Below are 21,946 nucleotides of genomic sequence, written 5' to 3'. Positions count from 1 at the left end.
TAATAGACTGAACAACACACAATCATGATAAAAAAATATTACAAACGTAAAGATAAAACACTGGATAATAAAATCATACAACATAAAAACCGATAAAACAGTGTAAAATATAAACAGTGAAATAAAAGTTGTAAGAGGGATAAAACAAGACTTACATTTGTTATTAAAAAAAGGTTTATGGTCCTGCCTGACCGGTCTATGGATTTCACAGTGGTAAAGTCATTTTCTGAATACACACCATATTATTGTAAATTAGCTGAAATAGCTCAATTGGGAGAGCATTAGACTGAAGATCTACAGGTCCTGGGTTCAACCCTCTGTTTTGGCATCTGTACTTAAAAGAATTCATCATTGAATAGTTTTACTTTTTTAAGTATAATTCATAAACCTTTACATTGCGTTCCTGAAAAATGAATGAGATATTCCCCTTTTTTACGTTATGGTTAGATGTCATTGAGTAATTGCGCGCTGTACTTTGAATTCCGTGAACTTAAACTTTTGTGGAAGTCGCGCTGCCTTACGAAATGTTTCCTCACTGCACAGAGAGGCACTTGAACAGTGGCTTCTGCACAAATGCTTTTGAAATGTAGTTCATTACTTATCTGCTCGCCAAACAACTGGACAAGAAAAGGGTAGGTGTATATGTTCACAGTCCTTCCCAAATCCTCTGTGTGAACACTGATATACAGTATATATTTCTCACTTTGGGAGCACTGAACATCTTCCAGACATGTTTGTTCTTTTCCAAAATCTATTTCCTGTTGAGGTAATAACATTTATAAAAGGCTTTGAAGCTCTTTGTAACAGGTGCAGAGTGGTGCAAGACTGTGTTTGAAAGCAAAAAATGAATAATGTTTCTGGGATATCTTAAGGTCAGAGACCTTTTTGATTCTGAACGTGCAGAACAGAGGCTCTGATGGAGGGGGTTTCAAGGCTTCTGTACAAGTCTAAGGAAGAGTACGCTGAACTGTTCCTGTGAGAAATAACTTCAATAGTGTTGCAAAAGATCTAAGTTTTTAATAGACTTGAAAGCCTCTTTGAGAGTTCTGTGGCTAAACAAGGTTTATTATCTTACCACGGGGTGATACTGACCAGCAACATCATCTTGCAGGTGTTTGGTGGTGTGAGTTGAGATCATCTTTGTTTAAAAAAAAGGAAAATCTTCCAAAGGGATATAATGGTGTCAAGCTTCAATTTGCATATATTGAATAATGTATGTTTGAACATTGTGGTGGAGATTTCAAACACTAGTATGTAAAGAAGGTGGGGCAATTACATAATCAGTTCTGAAAACTGTATAAAAAATGTGTGTTCTTTGTGTGATTGTTCGACATATTCCAGACTATGCTTCGTTTGTAACATTGAGCTCAGAATAAACATGGGACTGACTATTCTCTTCAATTAATTCTGAGTCTGCGTCTTTATTTTCTAATTAAAGTGTACTTAATAAAATTACTGGAATGTGGGGAAAATCTATGAACCACACGGTATAATTCCCCACCGAGTACATTATTTATTTTATATATGACATGCCTTATGTGAACGGGGCAGAGTTTAATGCCAAACCTCATAGCAGTTTTTCTGTTGCTATGGAGAAAGGTCAAATGAGAACAACCTGCTGGGGATTTCCTAAAAGTAACGTGCATTTTTGACCTGCAATAATGTGGATTTATTTTTCATAAATATTGCTGCTTTTGATTTTAAAAAGCCATTTCGTCGTTACAAACATCACGGTTATATGTCGGAAGTTATTTGCAGTTCCATGCTAAACTAAAGCCAGTACAGGGATTAGCATGGCAGGCCTAGTGAGTCTAAGTGGCTATCCTAACTAAGTAGCTTCTTCAGTGTGATTTAATAAATGCCATGAAATGTAGCCTAAAATTAATTTGTATCCTAAAATTCATGAAATAATTTTTTTATAAAACAGGTCCGTGAAATTAACTGACGTTCTTGTGAAATTAGTAGAGTCCTATTATAAGCGCCTTCCATTGCACACGGTATTATGACGTCACAATGTTGCCATGTGTCCTCACTATTCGGCTACAAATAGGTAGAAATAGATACGGTCATTTAACTAGACGACATACAAAGCTTTGAAACAATTTGTAACGTGTCCAAGTTGAGACAGGAACGTTCATTGACGGTGAGTATACATAAATTAATATTAGCTAATTATGCTCGTAAATTTCTTATATTATTCAATACCTGGGGGTATATTTACTGTCACATCTTAGGAAATACAAGGTAAACACAATTTCAAGATGTCATTTTTGCTCTCACAATAAGGGCCAGTTTGTGAAAGAGACTAGCACTATACAAGAGGGAAAGGCCTGCGGCTAGATAACTTGGTCATAGTCTAATTTTAATTCTCTAGCTATCCAGCTAGCTAACATTAGCCAGACTGTCATTGCAAAGATAGGCAAGTTGACCATATATAAATAAGTGTGGTTTGTGTGAATATAATTCGATTGATTTATGTATTTCACTGTCGGCGGGTTTTGTTTTCCTCTATAGTCTGTAATCTGGTAGGAAATAGCGGACTATCTTGCCAAAGTGAGTATCGGTAACAATTTTGCTTAGTAACAGCGCAAGTTACTTAGCAACGGTCATTACACGTTTTAAATAGGCGCGTGCGTCGCTACTGGTCTTGGTGCAACAGGCGTAAACTTGTCTATGAAAATGATCTTTTAGCTTCTACCAGTTTAGCAATTAATCCCAATTGGTGCAACTGATCCATGGAGACAAGAATTCAGAGCGGGTGTCCAATCAGTTCTGGCGCCCCTCAAGTTCACGTCCCTTTAAGACATCAAATCCTCGGGCACGCGCGTTTACTGAAAAGAAATGAACTCCGACTGAAACAAGTTTATGAAAGGTGTTATGGACACACTGCTTAAGTCTGTCATCGGCGTTGAACAACACAAGGAGTATCGGCACCGTGTCGCTCCCAATCCCCGGACATCTAACGACACCTGCCCTTTATTACCTTGATTCATGTTCGTATATAAAGCCTCTTGTTTGGTATTCCATTTGCGAAGTTTCGTTTGGTACAGCGAGCGCGTTTGATCCCTGTTCGTACGGTTCCTGCCTTTTGGCCTATCGTGTTTTGGATTGTTTTATCTAGTCTTTATTCAGCCCAATAAAGCACTAAATGTGTAGTTGCGTGCGACTCCCGTCTTGCCCACTTCTCCAAACTAAAACTATGGTTTTATTTATATATATATATATATATATATTTGTAGTAAAATTATTTTCTATTTATTTTGATTGAACCATAATTCAAGAAACGTCAGTTGTACTGCGTTTATTAGCGTGACAACATATCAGCACGAACGTGTTCTGATTGTCATTAAAAGCATAATAGGATTATAGACCAAAACAACACATTAATCGAATTATTTTTAATAAATGAAGCAAAAACAAACTTGTGAAAGAAATACAAATATTTTGTTAATACACTTTCAAGAAGTTGTGGGGACAAAATCATGTATTTCACAAAGTGGTGAGGACAGTGTAAATTGCATCTATGGTTTAGGGCAAATGTAGGGCAATTATTGGCAATTGTCTCGGGTATTTCCAATGCTGTGTCTCATGAGCTGAAAACTAACATTGTTGTTTACCATGTTCCACAGGTTTTAAACTGACGGGATTTTTGTCAAAACAGAATGCATGCTTTTAAGGTTAGTAGCAGAAAGTTCACACCTTTTTAGATACAATTTACATGCTGGACACCCTCCTATAGAGCTTGGTATCAGAGGTCAAAGCACATTACTGTTTTGCAGGAGGATACTGAAACCAACAATATAGATGTTGGCACCATTCCCCCTCATCGCAGTTTGAGTTGCCCCTTGTTCCACATGGGACACCACAAGGCTGCGGATGAGGCAAAGCCAGGAGAGTGGCTGAGTAAGATGAGGGAGGAGCAGCAGACTCTGAAGAAGGAGAGAGATGTGGCAACATCTCCTGCAGATGTGAGTAAATGTATGATAAGATATTTTCATACAGAAGCCATTTTATGCATCATCTCTACTTTTCTGTTTATTTGTCTGGAATTGGTATTTTCATAGCGTCCCATTCTTAATGTCATGGTAACCAGAATGAAGTCATTTTAATAACATTCTATGTACCATGTAAGCATAATCTTTTCTCTGCAATATGAAACATTAATTTTTGTTAGGTGTACAGATAGCAGTCTAAGCAGTCACAATGACAGCAAGCTTTTAGAGTGTGTGGCAGCAGTTGTCTGGGCTGTTATGAATAGGAGAACTTAATTGTTGGTTAAGAGCTTAATTAATTGGTATCTGTTCCCTCAGAGAGGCTGGATTTCCCAGTTTAAGTTGGGAGTGGAGAAATTGCAGGCTGTTCTTATGGAGGAAGAACAGGATGGAATCCAGCAGACAAGTGAAGCGGCCCTGAAAAAGAAGATGGATAAAAACCTGTCGAACATTCTGAAAAAGATCGAAAAAGCAGAGGAAAAAGTCAGAGAAAAGGAGAGAAAGGCAATAGAAAAAGAGAAGCGAATGGAAATTAAAGAACGTAAGAAACTGGAAAAGGAATGGAAGGAAAGACGGGAGCACCGGGAGAGGGTGATGAGACTGTTCGCAATGTTGGAGGAGATGAATCAGAAACAGTTGCTGAAGCAGCAAGCCAAAGAGCAAAGAAAATCAGCCAAGGAGGCAGAAAAACGCCAGAAGGAGCTGAAAAAAGCCCAAGAACGTAAGGAGAAGGAAGAGATGAGAAAGGAAAAGAATGGGAGGAAAGGAAGAGGATGTTTGCAGCAATTGTGGTTCACTATGAATAGAAGATGAGGATAATAGACTGAACAACACACAATCATGATAAAAAAATATTACAAACGTAAAGATAAAACACTGGATAATAAAATCATACAACATAAAAACCGATAAAACAGTGTAAAATATAAACAGTGAAATAAAAGTTGTAAGAGGGATAAAACAAGACTTACATTTGTTATTAAAAAAAGGTTTATGGTCCTGCCTGACCGGTCTATGGATTTCACAGTGGTAAAGTCATTTTCTGAATACACACCATATTATTGTAAATTAGCTGAAATAGCTCAATTGGGAGAGCATTAGACTGAAGATCTAAAGGTCCTGGGTTCAACCCTCTGTTTTGGCATCTGTACTTAAAAGAATTCATCATTGAATAGTTTTACTTTTTTAAGTATAATTCATAAACCTTTACATTGCGTTCCTGAAAAATGAATGAGATATTCCCCTTTTTTACGTTATGGTTAGATGTCATTGAGTAATTGCGTGCTGTACTTTGAATTCCGTGAACTTAAACTTTTGTGGAAGTCGCGCTGCCTCACGAAATGTTTCCTCACTGCACAGAGAGGCACTTGAACAGTGGCTTCTGCACAAATGCTTTTGAAATGTAGTTCATTACTTATCTGCTCGCCAAACAACTGGACAAGAAAAGGGTAGGTGTATATGTCCACAGTCCTTCCCAAATCCTCTGTGTGAACACTGATATACAGTATATATTTCTCACTTTGGGAGCACTGAACATCTTCCAGACATGTTTGTTCTTTTCCAAAATCTATTTCCTGTTGAGGTAATAACATTTATAAAAGGCTTTGAAGCTCTTTGTAACAGGTGCAGAGTGGTGCAAGACTGTGTTTGAAAGCAAAAAATGAATAATGTTTCTGGGATATCTTAAGGTCAGAGACCTTTTTGATTCTGAACGTGCAGAACAGAGGCTCTGATGGAGGGGGTTTCAAGGCTTCTGTACAAGTCTAAGGAAGAGTACGCTGAACTGTTCCTGTGAGAAATAACTTCAATAGTGTTGCAAAAGATCTAAGTTTTTAATAGACTTGAAAGCCTCTTTGAGAGTTCTGTGGCTAAACAAGGTTTATTATCTTACCACGGGGTGATACTGACCAGCAACATCATCTTGCAGGTGTTTGGTGGTGTGAGTTGAGATCATCTTTGTTTAAAAAAAAGGAAAATCTTCCAAAGGGATATAATGGTGTCAAGCTTCAATTTGCATATATTGAATAATGTATGTTTGAACATTGTGGTGGAGATTTCAAACACTAGTATGTAAAGAAGGTGGGGCAATTACATAATCAGTTCTGAAAACTGTATAAAAAATGTGTGTTCTTTGTGTGATTGTTCGACATATTCCAGACTATGCTTCGTTTGTAACATTGAGCTCAGAATAAACATGGGACTGACTATTCTCTTCAATTAATTCTGAGTCTGCGTCTTTATTTTCTAATTAAAGTGTACTTAATAAAATTACTGGAATGTGGGGAAAATCTATGAACCACACGGTATAATTCCCCACCGAGTACATTATTTATTTTATATATGACATGCCTTATGTGAACGGGGCAGAGTTTAATGCCAAACCTCATAGCAGTTTTTCTGTTGCTATGGAGAAAGGTCAAATGAGAACAACCTGCTGGGGATTTCCTAAAAGTAACGTGCATTTTTGACCTGCAATAATGTGGATTTATTTTTCATAAATATTCCTGCTTTTGATTTTAAAAAGCCATTTCGTCGTTACAAACATCACGGTTATATTTCGGAAGTTATTTGCAGTTCCATGCTAAACTAAAGCCAGTACAGGGATTAGCATGGCAGGCCTAGTGAGTCTAAGTGGCTATCCTAACTATGAAGCTTCTTCAGTGTTATTTAATAAATGCCATGAAATGTAGCCTAAAATTAATTTGTATCCTAAAATTCATGAAATAATTTTTTTATAAAACAGGTCCGTGAAATTAACTGACGTTCTTGTGAAATTAGTAGAGTCCTATTATAAGCGCCTTCCATTGCACACGGTATTATGACGTCACAATGTTGCCATGTGTCCTCACTATTCGGCTACAAATAGGTAGAAATAGATACGGTCATTTAACTAGACGACATACAAAGCTTTGAAACAATTTGTAACGTGTCCAAGTTGAGACAGGAACGTTCATTGACGGTGAGTATACATAAATTAATATTAGCTAATTATGCTCGTAAATTTCTTATATTATTCAATACCTGGTGGTACATTTACTGTCACATCTTAGGAAATACAAGGTAAACACAATTTCAAGATGTCATTTTTGCTCTCACAATAAGGGCCAGTTTGTGAAAGAGACTAGCACTATACAAGAGGGAAAGGCCTGCGGCTAGATAACTTGGTCATAGTCTAATTTTAATTCTCTAGCTATCCAGCTAGCTAACATTAGCCAGACTGTCATTGCAAAGATAGGCAAGTTGACCATATATAAATAAGTGTGGTTTGTGTGAATATAATTCGATTGATTTATGTATTTCACTGTCGGCGGGTTTTGTTTTCCTCTATAGTCTGTAATCTGGTAGGAAATAGCGGACTATCTTGCCAAAGTGAGTATCGGTAACAATTTTGCTTAGTAACAGCGCAAGTTACTTAGCAACGGTCATTACACGTTTTAAATAGGCGCGTGCGTCGCTACTGGTCTTGGTGCAACAGGCGTAAACTTGTCTATGAAAATGATCTTTTAGCTTCTACCAGTTTAGCAATTAATCCCAATTGGTGCAACTGATCCATGGAGACAAGAATTCAGAGCGGGTGTCCAATCAGTTCTGGCGCCCCTCAAGTTCACGTCCCTTTAAGACATCAAATCCTCGGGCACGCGCGTTTACTGAAAAGAAATGAACTCCGACTGAAACAAGTTTATGAAAGGTGTTATGGACACACTGCTTAAGTCTGTCATCGGCGTTGAACAACACAAGGAGTATCGGCACCGTGTCGCTCCCAATCCCCGGACATCTAACGACACCTGCCCTTTATTACCTTGATTCATGTTCGTATATAAAGCCTCTTGTTTGGTATTCCATTTGCGAAGTTTCGTTTGGTACAGCGAGCGCGTTTGATCCCTGTTCGTACGGTTCCTGCCTTTTGGCCTATCGTGTTTTGGATTGTTTTATCTAGTCTTTATTCTGCCCAATAAAGCACTAAATGTGTAGTTGCGTGCGACTCCCGTCTTGCCCACTTCTCCAAACTAAAACTATGGTTTTATATATATATATATATATATATATATATATATATATATATATATATATATATATATGTAGTAAAATTATTTTCTATTTATTTTGATTGAACCATAATTCAAGAAACGTCAGTTGTACTGCGTTTATTAGCGTGACAACATATCAGCACGAACGTGTTCTGATTGTCATTAAAAGCATAATAGGATTATAGACCAAAACAACACATTAATCGAATTATTTTTAATAAATGAAGCAAAAACAAACTTGCGAAAGAAATACAAATATTTTGTTAATACACTTTCAAGAAGTTGTGGGGACAAAATCATGTATTTCACAAAGTGGTGAGGACAGTGTAAATTGCGTCTATGGTTTAGGGCAAATGTAGGGCAATTATTGGCAATTGTCTCGGGTATTTCCAATGCTGTGTCTCATGAGCTGAAAACTAACATTGTTGTTTACCATGTTCCACAGGTTTTAAACTGACGGGATTTTTGTCAAAACAGAATGCATGCTTTTAAGGTTAGTAGCAGAAAGTTCACACCTCTTTAGATACAATTTACATGCTGGACACCCTCCTATAGAGCTTGGTATCAGAGGTCAAAGCACATTACTGTTTTGCAGGAGGATACTGAAACCAACAATATAGATGTTGGCACCATTCCCCCTCATCGCAGTTTGAGTTGCCCCTTGTTCCACATGGGACACCACAAGGCTGCGGATGAGGCAAAGCCAGGAGAGTGGCTGAGTAAGATGAGGGAGGAGCAGCAGACTCTGAAGAAGGAGAGAGATGTGGCAACATCTCCTGCAGATGTGAGTAAATGTATGATAAGATATTTTCATACAGAAGCCATTTTATGCATCATCTCTACTTTTCTGTTTATTTGTCTGGAATTGGTATTTTCATAGCGTCCCATTCTTAATGTCATGGTAACCAGAATGAAGTCATTTTAATAACATTCTATGTACCATGTAAGCATAATCTTTTCTCTGCAATATGAAACATTAATTTTTGTTAGGTGTACAGGTAGCAGTCTAAGCAGTCACAATGACAGCAAGCTTTTAGAGTGTGTGGCAGCAGTTGTCTGGGCTGTTATGAATAGGAGAACTTAATTGTTGGTTAAGAGCTTAATTAATTGGTATCTGTTCCCTCAGAGAGGCTGGATTTCCCAGTTTAAGTTGGGAGTGGAGAAATTGCAGGCTGTTCTTATGGAGGAAGAACAGGATGGAATCCAGCAGACAAGTGAAGCGGCCCTGAAAAAGAAGATGGATAAAAACCTGTCGAACATTCTGAAAAAGATCGAAAAAGCAGAGGAAAAAGTCAGAGAAAAGGAGAGAAAGGCAATAGAAAAAGAGAAGCGAATGGAAATTAAAGAACGTAAGAAAGTGGAAAAGGAATGGAAGGAAAGACGGGAGCACCGGGAGAGGGTGATGAGACTGTTCGCAATGTTGGAGGAGATGAATCAGAAACAGTTGCTGAAGCAGCAAGCCAAAGAGCAAAGAAAATCAGCCAAGGAGGCAGAAAAACGCCAGAAGGAGCTGAAAAAAGCCCAAGAACGTAAGGAGAAGGAAGAGATGAGAAAGGAAAAGAATGGGAGGAAAGGAAGAGGATGTTTGCAGCAATTGTGGTTCACTATGAATAGAAGATGAGGATAATAGACTGAACAACACACAATCATGATAAAAAAATATTACAAACGTAAAGATAAAACACTGGATAATAAAATCATACAACATAAAAACCGATAAAACAGTGTAAAATATAAACAGTGAAATAAAAGTTGTAAGAGGGATAAAACAAGACTTACATTTGTTATTAAAAAAAGGTTTATGGTCCTGCCTGACCGGTCTATGGATTTCACAGTGGTAAAGTCATTTTCTGAATACACACCATATTATTGTAAATTAGCTGAAATAGCTCAATTGGGAGAGCATTAGACTGAAGATCTACAGGTCCTGGGTTCAACCCTCTGTTTTGGCATCTGTACTTAAAAGAATTCATCATTGAATAGTTTTACTTTTTTAAGTATAATTCATAAACCTTTACATTGCGTTCCTGAAAAATGAATGAGATATTCCCCTTTTTTACGTTATGGTTAGATGTCATTGAGTAATTGCGCGCTGTACTTTGAATTCCGTGAACTTAAACTTTTGTGGAAGTCGCGCTGCCTTACGAAATGTTTCCTCACTGCACAGAGAGGCACTTGAACAGTGGCTTCTGCACAAATGCTTTTGAAATGTAGTTCATTACTTATCTGCTCGCCAAACAACTGGACAAGAAAAGGGTAGGTGTATATGTTCACAGTCCTTCCCAAATCCTCTGTGTGAACACTGATATACAGTATATATTTCTCACTTTGGGAGCACTGAACATCTTCCAGACATGTTTGTTCTTTTCCAAAATCTATTTCCTGTTGAGGTAATAACATTTATAAAAGGCTTTGAAGCTCTTTGTAACAGGTGCAGAGTGGTGCAAGACTGTGTTTGAAAGCAAAAAATGAATAATGTTTCTGGGATATCTTAAGGTCAGAGACCTTTTTGATTCTGAACGTGCAGAACAGAGGCTCTGATGGAGGGGGTTTCAAGGCTTCTGTACAAGTCTAAGGAAGAGTACGCTGAACTGTTCCTGTGAGAAATAACTTCAATAGTGTTGCAAAAGATCTAAGTTTTTAATAGACTTGAAAGCCTCTTTGAGAGTTCTGTGGCTAAACAAGGTTTATTATCTTACCACGGGGTGATACTGACCAGCAACATCATCTTGCAGGTGTTTGGTGGTGTGAGTTGAGATCATCTTTGTTTAAAAAAAAGGAAAATCTTCCAAAGGGATATAATGGTGTCAAGCTTCAATTGGCATATATTGAATAATGTATGTTTGAACATTGTGGTGGAGATTTCAAACACTAGTATGTAAAGAAGGTGGGGCAATTACATAATCAGTTCTGAAAACTGTATAAAAAATGTGTGTTCTTTGTGTGATTGTTCGACATATTCCAGACTATGCTTCGTTTGTAACATTGAGCTCAGAATAAACATGGGACTGACTATTCTCTTCAATTAATTCTGAGTCTGCGTCTTTATTTTCTAATTAAAGTGTACTTAATAAAATTACTGGAATGTGGGGAAAATCTATGAACCACACGGTATAATTCCCCACCGAGTACATTATTTATTTTATATATGACATGCCTTATGTGAACGGGGCAGAGTTTAATGCCAAACCTCATAGCAGTTTTTCTGTTGCTATGGAGAAAGGTCAAATGAGAACAACCTGCTGGGGATTTCCTAAAAGTAACGTGCATTTTTGACCTGCAATAATGTGGATTTATTTTTCATAAATATTGCTGCTTTTGATTTTAAAAAGCCATTTCGTCGTTACAAACATCACGGTTATATTTCGGAAGTTATTTGCAGTTCCATGCTAAACTAAAGCCAGTACAGGGATTAGCATGGCAGGCCTAGTGAGTCTAAGTGGCTATCCTAACTATGAAGCTTCTTCAGTGTTATTTAATAAATGCCATGAAATGTAGCCTAAAATTAATTTGTATCCTAAAATTCATGAAATAATTTTTTTATAAAACAGGTCCGTGAAATTAACTGACGTTCTTGTGAAATTAGTAGAGTCCTATTATAAGCGCCTTCCATTGCACACGGTATTATGACGTCACAATGTTGCCATGTGTCCTCACTATTCGGCTACAAATAGGTAGAAATAGATACGGTCATTTAACTAGACGACATACAAAGCTTTGAAACAATTTGTAACGTGTCCAAGTTGAGTTCATTGACGGTGAGTATACATAAATTAATATTAGCTAATTATGCTCGTAAATTTCTTATATTATTCAATACCTGGGGGTATATTTACTGTCACATCTTAGGAAATACAAGGTAAACACAATTTCAAGATGTCATTTTTGCTCTCACAATAAGGGCCAGTTTGTGAAAGAGACTAGCACTATACAAGAGGGAAAGGCCTGCGGCTAGATAACTTGGTCATAGTCTAATTTTAATTCTCTAGCTATCCAGCTAGCTAACATTAGCCAGACTGTCATTGCAAAGATAGGCAAGTTGACCATATATAAATAAGTGTGGTTTGTGTGAATATAATTCGATTGATTTATGTATTTCACTGTCGGCGGGTTTTGTTTTCCTCTATAGTCTGTAATCTGGTAGGAAATAGCGGACTATCTTGCCAAAGTGAGTATCGGTAACAATTTTGCTTAGTAACAGCGCAAGTTACTTAGCAACGGTCATTACACGTTTTAAATAGGCGCGTGCGTCGCTACTGGTCTTGGTGCAACAGGCGTAAACTTGTCTATGAAAATGATCTTTTAGCTTCTACCAGTTTAGCAATTAATCCCAATTGGTGCAACTGATCCATGGAGACAAGAATTCAGAGCGGGTGTCCAATCAGTTCTGGCGCCCCTCAAGTTCACGTCCCTTTAAGACATCAAATCCTCGGGCACGCGCGTTTACTGAAAAGAAATGAACTCCGACTGAAACAAGTTTATGAAAGGTGTTATGGACACACTGCTTAAGTCTGTCATCGGCGTTGAACAACACAAGGAGTATCGGCACCGTGTCGCTCCCAATCCCCGGACATCTAACGACACCTGCCCTTTATTACCTTGATTCATGTTCGTATATAAAGCCTCTTGTTTGGTATTCCATTTGCGAAGTTTCGTTTGGTACAGCGAGCGCGTTTGATCCCTGTTCGTACGGTTCCTGCCTTTTGGCCTATCGTGTTTTGGATTGTTTTATCTAGTCTTTATTCTGCCCAATAAAGCACTAAATGTGTAGTTGCGTGCGACTCCCGTCTTGCCCACTTCTCCAAACTAAAACTATGGTTTTATTTATATATATATATATATATATATATATATATATATATATATATATATATATATATATATATATATGTAGTAAAATTATTTTCTATTTATTTTGATTGAACCATAATTCAAGAAACGTCAGTTGTACTGCGTTTATTAGCGTGACAACATATCAGCACGAACGTGTTCTGATTGTCATTAAAAGCATAATAGGATTATAGACCAAAACAACACATTAATCGAATTATTTTTAATAAATGAAGCAAAAACAAACTTGTGAAAGAAATACAAATATTTTGTTAATACACTTTCAAGAAGTTGTGGGGACAAAATCATGTATTTCACAAAGTGGTGAGGACAGTGTAAATTGCATCTATGGTTTAGGGCAAATGTAGGGCAATTATTGGCAATTGTCTCGGGTATTTCCAATGCTGTGTCTCATGAGCTGAAAACTAACATTGTTGTTTACCATGTTCCACAGGTTTTAAACTGACGGGATTTTTGTCAAAACAGAATGCATGCTTTTAAGGTTAGTAGCAGAAAGTTCACACCTTTTTAGATACAATTTACATGCTGGACACCCTCCTATAGAGCTTGGTATCAGAGGTCAAAGCACATTACTGTTTTGCAGGAGGATACTGAAACCAACAATATAGATGTTGGCACCATTCCCCCTCATCGCAGTTTGAGTTGCCCCTTGTTCCACATGGGACACCACAAGGCTGCGGATGAGGCAAAGCCAGGAGAGTGGCTGAGTAAGATGAGGGAGGAGCAGCAGACTCTGAAGAAGGAGAGAGATGTGGCAACATCTCCTGCAGATGTGAGTAAACGTATGATAAGATATTTTCATACAGAAGCCATTTTATGCATCATCTCTACTTTTCTGTTTATTTGTCTGGAATTGGTATTTTCATAGCGTCCCATTCTTAATGTCATGGTAACCAGAATGAAGTCATTTTAATAACATTCTATGTACCATGTAAGCATAATCTTTTCTCTGCAATATGAAACATTAATTTTTTTTAGGTGTACAGGTAGCAGTCTAAGCAGTCACAATGACAGCAAGCTTTTAGAGTGTGTGGCAGCAGTTGTCTGGGCTGTTATGAATAGGAGAACTTAATTGTTGGTTAAGAGCTTAATTAATTGGTATCTGTTCCCTCAGAGAGGCTGGATTTCCCAGTTTAAGTTGGGAGTGGAGAAATTGCAGGCTGTTCTTATGGAGGAAGAACAGGATGGAATCCAGCAGACAAGTGAAGCGGCCCTGAAAAAGAAGATGGATAAAAACCTGTCGAACATTCTGAAAAAGATCGAAAAAGCAGAGGAAAAAGTCAGAGAAAAGGGGAGAAAGGCAATAGAAAAAGAGAAGCGAATGGAAATTAAAGAACGTAAGAAACTGGAAAAGGAATGGAAGGAAAGACGGGAGCACCGGGAGAGGGTGATGAGACTGTTCGCAATGTTGGAGGAGATGAATCAGAAACAGTTGCTGAAGCAGCAAGCCAAAGAGCAAAGAAAATCAGCCAAGGAGGCAGAAAAACGCCAGAAGGAGCTGAAAAAAGCCCAAGAACGTAAGGAGAAGGAAGAGATGAGAAAGGAAAGAATGGGAGGAAAGGAAGAGGATGTTTGCAGCAATTGTGGTTCACTATGAATAGAAGATGAGGATAATAGACTGAACAACACACAATCATGATAAAAAAATATTACAAACGTAAAGATAAAACACTGGATAATAAAATCATACAACATAAAAACCGATAAAACAGTGTAAAATATAAACAGTGAAATAAAAGTTGTAAGAGGGATAAAACAAGACTTACATTTGTTATTAAAAAAAGGTTTATGGTCCTGCCTGACCGGTCTATGGATTTCACAGTGGTAAAGTCATTTTCTGAATACACACCATAATATTGTAAATTAGCTGAAATAGCTCAATTGGGAGAGCATTAGACTGAAGATCTAAAGGTCCTGGGTTCAACCCTCTGTTTTGGCATCTGTACTTAAAAGAATTCATCATTGAATAGTTTTACTTTTTTAAGTATAATTCATAAACCTTTACATCGCGTTCCTGAAAAATGAATGAGATATTCCCCTTTTTTACGTTATGGTTAGATGTCATTGAGTAATTGCGCGCTGTACTTTGAATTCCGTGAACTTAAACTTTTGTGGAAGTCGCGCTGCCTTACGAAATGTTTCCTCACTGCACAGAGAGGCACTTGAACAGTGGCTTCTGCACAAATGCTTTTGAAATGTAGTTCATTACTTATCTGCTCGCCAAACAACTGGACAAGAAAAGGGTAGGTGTATATGTCCACAGTCCTTCCCAAATCCTCTGTGTGAACACTGATATACAGTATATATTTCTCACTTTGGGAGCACTGAACATCTTCCAGACATGTTTGTTCTTTTCCAAAATCTATTTCCTGTTGAGGTAATAACATTTATAAAAGGCTTTGAAGCTCTTTGTAACAGGTGCAGAGTGGTGCAAGACTGTGTTTGAAAGCAAAAAATGAATAATGTTTCTGGGATATCTTAAGGTCAGAGACCTTTTTGATTCTGAACGTGCAGAACAGAGGCTCTGATGGAGGGGGTTTCAAGGCTTCTGTACAAGTCTAAGGAAGAGTACGCTGAACTGTTCCTGTGAGAAATAACTTCAATAGTGTTGCAAAAGATCTAAGTTTTTAATAGACTTGAAAGCCTCTTTGAGAGTTCTGTGGCTAAACAAGGTTTATTATCTTACCACGGGGTGATACTGACCAGCAACATCATCTTGCAGGTGTTTGGTGGTGTGAGTTGAGATCATCTTTGTTTAAAAAAAAGGAAAATCTTCCAAAGGGATATAATGGTGTCAAGCTTCAATTTGCATATATTGAATAATGTATGTTTGAACATTGTGGTGGAGATTTCAAACACTAGTATGTAAAGAAGGTGGGGCAATTACATAATCAGTTCTGAAAACTGTATAAAAAATGTGTGTTCTTTGTGATATGTTGAAACTAACACTACCAATGTCTAAATTTGGGCCCCCCTTACTAAGGTTACATCTTAAAGACCAGCAGTATGGCCTTAGACAAAGACAGAAGTAGATACTTGTTGAGTCATAATAAATCATTTTAATGATCAAATATACTGCAGATGGGATGAAAATCTTAATTCAATTAAATTTCATTGATCTGTCAAATATATTACAGATGGGATGAAAATCCCAATTCAATTAGATTTTATTGGTTTGTCAAATATACTGTCAAATATAATGCATTTGGGATGGTAAATATGCCATATGTGGGATGGTGTCAAATTCAAGTATATTTGAATTATGACAAATATAATGCACGTGGGATTGAAAATATACCAATCGTGGGATGCTGTCAAGAAAAGTTGTGAGGAGAGCCCTATTTAAAGAAGTTATATTTGTTGTAAAATACTTTATGTACGTATGTTGTTACCTGTAAACTTGTGTGTTGTGTGTTTAAACTTGTTCACTTGTGTTTGTATACATTTTCTACATTTTACATGTGTATTTGAATGTGTTTGATAAATGGTTTCCAAAGTTTATTAATATATTATGTCCTTTTTCCAGTCATGTACACAAAGTCCGGTATGCATCCAAATGTAATCAAGAGATATCTTTTGGGAGCTGAACATCTCCAGCTCGTACAATGCAATGTTTCTTCTTTGTGTCAAATGAACTTAACAATTCAAACATCCATATCTGGCCTTGTTTCTTGCCAACATACTGGTGTTTGGACCTATGGGATTACATGTCTGTTGCCTTCAATAGCTCAGTTGGTAGAGTGGAGGACTGTAGAAGTTAAACTGTTATCCTTAGTCTGTCAGTTAAAATCTGACTCAAAGGAAGTTTGTTTTTTCACATACAAGCTTCTGTTTTAATTGAGCAAAAACAAAGACCTTTCCCTGACCAGGAATTGAGCACAAGTCGCAGTGGTAAGAGTGTTGAATCCTAGCCACTCACCCACCAGCAATAAAGCTCTGATGCTTCTGACAAACAATTTTCAAACTCTGTATTCCTAGTATACTGACGATGTTTGTATGCATACTGGACTTGGGATGCATGAGCATTAGAAGGTCATAAAGCAAGGTATTCATATTTCTTTTTGTTCCACATAAAAATTAAGTTTGAAAGAGAATCCTAGCCACTAGCTCACCAGGGATAAAGGTGACAGTTTCCTCTGACATGAACATGAGCTACATTCATTGGTAACATTTCGATCAAAACCAGGCAAAAGTACTTAGTCACTAGCTGAAATAGCTCAGCTGGGTGAGTGTTAGATTGAATATCAAAAGACTCCTGGTTCAGTCCTGGGTTTTGGTAGCTGTGCAAGACCAAGCTCCTCATCAAATTGTCCTCTTTTTAAGAATATTTCATAAACTTTTACATTCCTTTACAAAAAAAGGAATACGACTTTACTGTTTTTACGCTATCATTAGAAGTCATAGTGTAATAGTGCTCTAGACTTTGAATTCAGTGATCCTACTTAAACTTTAGTGGAATTTGCACTTCCTTATGATATGTTTCCTCACTGCACAGAGAGCCATTTGAACAGTGGCTTCTGTATAAACGCTTTTGAAATGTTTTTCATTAGTTGTCTACTGGCCAAACAGCTGCACAAGGGAAGGGTAGGCGTCAGCTTGCATGTATGCTTGTGTTGGTATCCTGGTTCACACACTCCCTGTGTTTTCATGGAATGGGGCCTACCTCAGCTTCCTTTGGCTCATGGATGGGCTTTGTCCTACCAAAACAGATGATACAAAGGCCACAACAGGAACAACAGACTTAAGAAGGGACACATGAAATGACCTCAAAACACGCAAGGGAGCAGGTAAGTTGAGTTGATATGTGACTTCATTAATGTGCTTGGTAATTTCATATGGACCGATATACTTGGGACCTAACCTGCGACATGACCCCTGCTTGCGGAAGTCCTGTGTAGAGAGCTACACTCTGTCACCAGGTTGGTATATCGGGTTCTCCCCTCTGTGCCTGTTTGCAATTTCCTTATACATTCAGAGAGCTCATACAATACACTGATGTGTTTCCTCCCATAGCCTTTCGCTCCGCTGCATCCACTCATCCACAGCGGGATAACCAGCTGATATGGAAGTCCATGGGACATTTGAGGCTGATAAACTAAAATACATTAAAAAGGATTCAAGCCACTGGATGAACTAGTAAGGTCATTTCTGCCAATAAGAGGAACTTGGACCGGTCTGATGGATTGTTCATATAAAAACAATGTAGGAATTGGCCATTTGACTGTGGATGTAAAACTAATAGCTACCCCGATTTGTTCAATACAGGGAGCCCAAACTCGAGATGTGAATTGATGTCCCCAATATGATCATATGTCCTCTGGGATTCCAAATATATGGAACACCTGGTTAAACAAGGCTTCCACAGTTTGGAAGGCTGTAGGCATACTCGGAAACACAATGAACCACACACCCCTGGAGAATCCATCAACTACAGTGAGGACAGTAGTGTTCCCTTCGGAACAAGGGAGGTCAGTAACGCAATCTAAGGTGATGTGAGACCAAGGACTTTCTGGTACGGGAAGAGGCATGAGCTTTCCTGTGGGTAGGGTCTTAGGCATCTTGCTTTGACTGCAAATTGAACATACTTATGAATATCGCTCATCATAGCCCTGAACCAGCGAGGAATGAGCCCACTTCAACAGATGGTCACAGCACAAGGTAGGTACATAATGTTTTCCTGACGGACATTCCGTTGGGATGACTGTGTCTTGTATGGCTTGTTTATTTCATCATCTATTTTATATACACTTGTCTATTTAATCAACTATTTCCCATCGTATAGATGACAGGTTTATCCAGCTAGGAAGCATAGCTTCCTTTTTGCTAGATTCCTCTTCTGTCTCCTCCAGGAAAATGCGGGATAAGGCATCAGCTTTTCTATTGCGGGTCCCGGGACAATATAATCTTAAAATTAAACCTTGAAAAGAACAAAGACCAATGGGCTTGATTGATGTGGGTTCATTTGTTTAGCTGCATGCATGTTTTCCAAATTTCTATGGTCGGTGATAACTAAAAAGGGATGATTAGCCCCCTCTAGCCAATGCCTCCACTCTTCTAAGACCAGTTTATTGGCAAAAAGTTCACGTTCTCCTATTCCATAGTTATGCTCTGCCATTGATAATTTACGGGAGAAATAAGCCACTGGGTGTAACTTGGACTTGTCGTATCGTTGTGAAAGTACAGCTCCTACCCCGATGTTAGCAGCATCAGCTTCCACGACAAATGGAATGGAAGGATCAGGATGTCGAAGTATTCTAGCTGTGGTTAAAGCTTCTTTCAGTTTCCTGAATGCTTGATCAGCCTCCTGATTCCAAAGTAGCTTGGTTATTGCTCCTTTCAGGAGGGCTGTGAGAGGAGCTGCAATGCTGCTAAAATTCCATATGAAGCGTCGGTAAAAGTTTGCAAATCCCAAGAATCTCCGGAGTTTTTTAACTATAACAGGAATGGGCCACTGGAAGATGGCTTTGATCTTCTTATCATCCATAGTGATTTCACCATGGCTGATCACGTATCCTAGAAAAGTTATAGTTGGAAGGTGGAACTCACATTTCTCTCCCTTTACATATAATCCTTTATCCAGAAGAGCCTTCAGTACTGCTCATACATGTTATACATGGATTTCAATGTCAGGGGGATAGATGAGGATGTCATCAATATAACCAATAACGGATTTTCCAATGTATTCACAAAGGATATAATCGACGAAGGCCTGAAAGACAAATGGAGCCACACCGAGACCGTACAACATGACTTTGTACTCATAGTGACTTCTGGTGGTAATAAAGGTGGTTTTCCATTCATCACCTTTCTTTATCCTTATAAAACTATAAGAGCTACGGGGTCTAATTTAGTGAAGATCTTGACCTCTCGTAATTATTCTAGAGTGACGGGAATAAGAGGTAGTGGGTATGCATCTTTCTTCGATATTTGATTGAGATTTCAGTAATCAATACAGGGGTGAAGACATCCATCTTTCTTCTTCACAAAGAAGAAGCCAGATGCCAGGGGGGAAGTGGATGGCTGAATAAAGCCTTGGCTCAGTGCTTCATCTATATATTCTTCCATGTTCCCATCTTCTTCTTGGGAGAGAGGGTAAATATGAGCCTTGGGGAATACGGCTCCCTCCAGGAGCTCAATAAAAGAGTCATAAGGACAGTTATAAGGACTCTTACTAAAGACCATAGAGAGATCTTGGTATTCTGGAGGGAGGGAAAAGGTTTGGTCATCAGCAGGACTATCTATAGTGCTGAAACATAACTGAACAACAGGTAATGTCAAACAATTCCTCATACATTGAGATGACATACATTTCCTTTTGGGGCCATGATATGCATGGGTTATGTTGTTCTAGCCAAGGTAGACCTAAAATGACTTGAAATGATGAGGCTTCTATGACCTGAAATGAGATGAGTTCTGAATGGAGTGCCCTTGTGGTGATTCATCCAGAGCAGCCAGGTGAAGTGTCTTATGTAATGGTTCTACTGGAATGCCGATTCCTGTACAAGATGGGTGTGTATGAAGGTACCGTCGGCTCCTGAATCAGCTAAGGCTGTAAACATAGAGAATGCTGTATGCAGCCCAACACAGACAGCTAACCAAAACAAGCCATTGAGGTAATAAAATGATATTGTAAGCACAAAAGTATGGATGGTCCAGAATAATCTGGTTTCATGCAGGAAAGGCCTCTGTAGGCTTCAGTGTAAATCTTCAGGCCTCTTTGACAGACTTCTAGTGGCCGCAGTCAAAGGGAGAGCCTGGATTCAAGGCTGGGACATCCTGATCAAGCACTGAAAGAGATAATATGGACATCACCGGAAGAACATATATGGGCATCTGGTGATATAGAATAGAGCAGAAATAAATAGAAGTAGTTCAGGGTGAACATAATGGTACCAAGAACCATTTGGTGTAAGTATTGAATAATGTTTGGTTTGGAGAGCAATAGAGGAACCTGGAGAAGTATTATGAAAAAATAAAAATGGTTAAGGGTCCTTGAAGAAAATGTATAAAATGTGTGCCCACTTGAGACTGTTAGACATTCTCTGGACAATGTCTCGTTTGTAACATTGAGCTCAGAATAAAGACGGGACCAGCTATTCTCTTCAATTAATTCCAGAGTCTGCATCTTTATTTCTATTTAGTGTGTACTGAGTAAACGGTCATGAACTTAGGAAGATCTAGGAATGACACTATCATCTTTCTTGGGGGCAAGATCACTAGCTTGTTTTGTAATGTGGGTTGCATGCTTCTTGTATGGTTCAGTGATGAGGCTCGGTGAGTGTGACCTCCCATCCCCCCACCAACTCTATAGGCTTCAAAAATTTGGTTGTGTAGCACGAAATCTTATTATCGAGGTACATGTCTTTGGAGGCGTTGCACGGTAGAGTCACGTAGAATCCGTTCTCTTCCATGGTGACCGGATTATAATTTCAATTTGGTTTTAGCACCCCCTTTTAATCTTTTACAACGTTAAGGACATCCTCCGCCGGAATCCAGAAATAAAAATCAAGCAAATCTTTTTTCTGTTCCTAGTTTTTTCAGATAAAATCTTTTCTATTTTAAAGGCTTTGTCTTTTCCCACTATAATCTTTTGCAGCTCCTGTTCATAAAAGGTCCCATGTATATTTTCCCCGTCGAAATCCCGTAATTTGTATATGGGAGGGTGGCCGGAAGGAGCCTCGGCCTGGCACCAACCCTTACAGGTATATTTTACAGAGGATATTATTATTCACAAATAATCTTTCTGGTGCAATTTGTTCAGGAGTGACCCAGGCCAAAACAATAAACAAAACCCACACTAATGAAAAAGAATACACCCTAAATAAACCTAACAAACAAAAGAAACATACAACAGACCTTCCTAACTTACTGACACACAAACAGAGGCAAATCCCACACCCAACAAAAATGGCAGTCACTCCCTTTCACCAGTATCCAACACCAAAGTACCAAACAAACAATATTTACACTCTTTATACACATCTAACACTAATTATTGCATTGAGTTCTGTTTAGATGACTTTTGATTTTATATTAACACATCTACTGTTATCTATTTACCTTTTCCTTTTGTCA

The 21,946-nt window shown here is 38.2% G+C and overlaps 1 pseudogene; it reads right to left on the bottom strand.

Annotated features, from left to right (window-relative positions):
• Positions 1-21,282, bottom strand: part of LOC145659413 (eukaryotic translation initiation factor 4 gamma 3-like) — a 124,461-nt pseudogene extending 103,179 nt beyond the window's left edge.
• Between the last annotated feature and the right edge of the window lie 664 nt (positions 21,283-21,946).

This window comes from Electrophorus electricus, chromosome 10 (assembly GCF_041902795.1).
Source record: "Electrophorus electricus isolate QZ-2024a chromosome 10, ASM4190279v1, whole genome shotgun sequence".
Taxonomy (NCBI): domain Eukaryota; kingdom Metazoa; phylum Chordata; class Actinopteri; order Gymnotiformes; family Gymnotidae; genus Electrophorus; species Electrophorus electricus.
Note: the sequence above shows the minus strand (reverse complement) of the source record. Positions and strands in the feature narration are given on the sequence as shown.